Source organism: Vidua chalybeata, chromosome 19, assembly GCF_026979565.1.
Source record: "Vidua chalybeata isolate OUT-0048 chromosome 19, bVidCha1 merged haplotype, whole genome shotgun sequence".
Classification (NCBI taxonomy): domain Eukaryota; kingdom Metazoa; phylum Chordata; class Aves; order Passeriformes; family Viduidae; genus Vidua; species Vidua chalybeata.
In genome coordinates, this window is record NC_071548.1 from 2125513 (window position 1) to 2130170 (window position 4658).

Below are 4658 nucleotides of genomic sequence, written 5' to 3' on the forward strand. Positions count from 1 at the left end.
ACACATGTTTAGAGACTGACACAATAAATGTGTGGTCCTTTCTTCAACAGATAGTTGCTGTAATGTGGGGGACCCAAACCAGGTCTTGAGACTGTTAAAATGCAAAAATTGCCTGCAATTCTGCTGTTGCAACCAAATTTAAAAGCTAATTTAAATGTTTGATACACAGCAATCGGCAGAAGAAAAATACAACAATAATATTGTCTCCACATCTCTGTGGTGTCATTGCCATTTCAGAGAGCATCTGTGCTCACACTTCAGGTCAGACTGGAAAATACTCTGATTAAAAAAAAAAAGGTAATAAAACCACTGAAAAACATTCTAGAAAGGACTCAAAAAAAAACCAAGAGAAAAGGCCTAAGTAGGATTCCTGTCAACACTGCAGGAATCCATTTTCTATTGCAGAATCCAGAGCAGATGCCTTTTGTTCCTAGTGTAACTAAATCATGGGCATCCTGAAGATAATCCAAAACAAACAGACAAGGAGAGCTGTGCAAATGCACCAAGGATGTTCCCCAGACCGAGCCAACGTGAAGCAGTGACAACAATGCATCTGACAATCCATCTCTTCCCACTGGGGAAACTGGGTCATTCCACAAAGAGGTGGTTAAGATTTCACAGCCTCTAAAGTTTAAATAATTTTCTGATAAAAGTTTCTTCTGCCTTAAAATAAAGAAAAATGAGGTAATGATGACAAATCTACTTTGCCACGGCATCTCCAGTACAAAATTATCTTGTGGTAAAAGTATTTTCCGAAGATGTGAGAGACCCTCAAGTGAACAGAAATTCACTTCTTCACACTGCATTTACTGCCTGCTTTGAAACAGCTCGAGCAAAGCACAGTGTTGATGTCCCAGGCACAGAATATATTTTACAAAAACCAGAGGAGTCCCATTACTTTTTACTGTTTCAGTAGAGAGACTGTTACTTTTTTCACTTTCAAATGCCTTCACCAAGCAGTGTGGCTGACCAGGTTTGGTTCACACCACCTCCTCCCTTACCATTTGTCAGGCAGGGTTTTGTCCTGGTATGTTCTCAATTATTCCTCCCTTTCTTAGTGCCCCTTGCAGTGTCAAAACCAGTCCTTAAACAGCTAATCTGAAAGAAGCAGACAATCCCCTTCAACCTTCCTTTACAGAGCAACTTACAGTCATTGTGGCTTGACATCCAGCCTGCTCCAGGACAACCTCTGCAGGATAGTGGAGTGGCACAAAAGTCAGGCATCCTTCTGCAGGCTGACCTTGAGCATGCCTTGCAAAGCCACAGGTCAGGAATGCAAGTGTCTCTTGTGGTCCATTAGCTGGCAGTTGGCTCACTCTGTCCCAAGACAGGCTGGCTTCAGGCTTGCCAGCACCCCACACAATGGCATAAAGAAAATTGCCTCAATAAACCTTTCTTCTTATCTAGCAGCGTGTGTAGACAAACAGGGAGGATAGGAGGGCACCCATTAATATTAGATCCTTAAAGAAGGAATTGTGCACAATTAGAAAAATCCCATCCTGCTGACTAAGGCAAACCCTTGCAGTGCAGAGCCAAGAGTTGCCTTATTTGGCTTTATCAGAGCTGTCTTTGGGTTCCTTCATCCTCCATCCTGGCACAGATCAATGTGAAAAGGACAGGTCAGTGCAGCTGACTCCATACACCCTTAAACCAATCCTGTCCCTGAGTAATTAGCAGAGAGATCAGAGCTACAACACGTTTACAACTAAAGAGTAAATTATTATTGACCAAAAATAGAGCTCTGGAGTGCTGCGTGGGCAGGAGATAAGGTATAAAGAGCTGCAGCTGAAGGCAACTTTGTGATTTGTTACCTCAGCATCTCACGGTAAGTGACATCCACTTGCTTCATGCTCTGACCATGACATCTCCACAGATCCTCAAGAAGGTGGAATATGAAGGGGTGTTTTCTTCTCATTCTGCTCCTCTAACACTCCAGGTCATGCTTTACATGCAGAGTCAAGGTTATACCACCCAAACCACTCCAAAGCAGTCCTTGGAAGGGCCTTCTACCAACTTTGCTTCCTCAAGTCCTGTGGAAGGCACACAAGACTAACTCTGAAGGCAGTTGAATTGACTGGGATTGAATATGTAAAGCAGCTATTTTTTTTCCTGGATGTTAGATTTGTTTCAAGCAGCTCACAGAAATGTGGGAAGGAACACAAGACTCTCTGTGGAATTTTGCTCTAGGTCAGGGGTTTTGAGGCACTGTTCAGCTGTCTAGAGAAGCTACACAGGGTGTAGGAATGTTTGGTGTGGCATGTGCTCAGGACAATGGACTGGTTTTGATGTAACTCTCTCTGTCCTTTCTTTAAACATTCCACACAGGTTCTGAAAACAGATTTCCTCGTGGGATCTCTGAAGGTAAGGGTTTAACAAATAACACATACCTTTGCTAACTGATCCTGAGCAACAAGTGAAGTTCACCCAGACAATGGAAAGGGCAGGTGCAAAAGACAGTAGAACCAGGATCACTGGGAAGGATATATGGTATTTTAATCAACATGAGCAATAGTCACAGTTCTTGGCAGGAATATTCCATGTATTGGGAAAGAAAAGTTACAGATGCTCAAACTTAGTCAAGAGGGCATGATAGACAGGGACAGCAACGGCTTTTTGTGGTGTAACCTTGATTTCTGGGATTTATAGATTATTAAAATTCATCTCCTGCCATCTGCACAGCTGCTGGAAGCCTGAGGTTGTGTTCGGAGAGGAGGCTCAAAGTAATACTCAAGTGTTAGTTTCCTCTAGGGTAAAGTCTAGAAAATTATTTAGTGACTTTGGTTTATCACACAGGCACTGTAACGCAGACAAAGTTCAGAATGTTCTTGTCTCCTGCCTGATAGGCAGATCTGTTCATGTCCAAAGAGTAACCTTTACAGAGAACTTGTGTGCACCACTCCCTTCTAGGTTTTCTGGGGAAGGTTAGTGACTGGGAGTGTGCAGCAGAGCACAGGAGGAACCTTCCACACATCTGCCTTCTATCCTAAAACCAAAAACTTCTCACTGAAATTGGAGCTGAAAGGGATGGAAGCATTGGTTATTCTCCTAGAGGATGCAACCATCTCTGCTCAGGAATGTGTAAAGATCTAAATTTTACACTGTTACCTATCAAAGACATTCAGTCGTTTGACAGACTGTGCCCCTTGAGGAATTTTCTGATACGCCTTGTCTGATGGCATTTTCTAATTTCACTTTTTCATGGACACTGGGAAATACCTTCTCTCTTTCTTTCCTATTGCTTCTCTTGAGCCCCTCAGAGATCACATAGGCACAAACTCTGGGCTCTGTATATGCAGAATACTACTTTCAAAGTAACCTAAAGGTTCTGGATTTTGAAATTCCTGGCTGTTAAAAGCTCTTGCATGAGGCAGCCCCTCAAAGTCCTGCAGGGTGCAGATCCCATGGCAGATAGCTTTTGCTGATAGAGATCTGCACTTCTACAACAACATGTCCAGAAGTAGCATTACAAATGCCCTCCTACTCCTTTCATAATTTTCTTGCACATAAACCCATTCTATTTTGACTGTTTCAGCACTCTGATGCCTTGGATGCACACATCTTAGTTTTTCAATTCTGTCCCTTTCTCTTTTTTACTCTTCACAGTGCATCCAAACAGCACATGAAGGAGCAGGAATTTAGATTTTTTTTTTCTAGACTGTATATTAGCCTGCCTGGGAAAGAACATTCTGTTTATGCTAGTTCCTGCCTACATTATTTCTACTTGTGCTATTTCCAGATGCTCTTGAATTACTCGTGACAGTTCTTTCAACCATAGCAAGCAACAGCATTTATTTGTGTTGAAGAATTTTTACTAGATATTTCAAAAAATGCAAAATAAAACTGAGCATAAATCAGTTTTCTGAAATATTTCTACTAGACAAATCCTTAATAATATTTGGTACATATCAATTGTTTTTTAATGATTCATAACTAATATAATATGTTCAAGCTATAATACGTTCAAGCTATAATTGAGATTCTTTGAAATGTTATGTCACATACTTATTTACCTAAATACTATGTTATTTAGCTAATAATATGTTCATTATTATTATCTGTAATATACAAGATATTCTTTTATTGGCCAATTTTGCAACATAACTGGAAAAGATGTTTTATATTTGGTTCACACAAAAATCAGGTTTGGCTTAAGATAGGTGATGACTGACATTCACAATTTGTTCCAGTGCTTGGTATAGACAGAAACTAGTTGAACTTCCCCTGCTTGGTATTCAAACATCAAAACCAGAGGGTGTTAAACATGTGAGAGCCACTCTACATGACCCACAGAGCTTCCTGTTGTCTAAATTTTGAGATGTCCAATGCCATAATCTGAGTGGCTTTGTGTATGTGGCTGTGAATACAAGTGAAGATAGAGCAGGACCAGCTTTTGAAGGCTTCTAGCTTGATAGTTTCTCTGCCCTCACTTGGTCACATAGGCTTATTTAAGGGTGATGTCTTCAAAGACAATCCGGCTACAAGAGGAACTTTATTAGCACTTCTTCAGTGGATAAATAAAATCGAGGCAGAGGTTAAGTGCCTGATTACTCCTCCTCTTCCTGTTAGTCATTGAGCATGACCACTGTCTGGATAAATGCAAATTACAAATGCACAGACTTTCTGCAACTTTTCTGCCTTCCTCCAGAGCAACTGCAGAC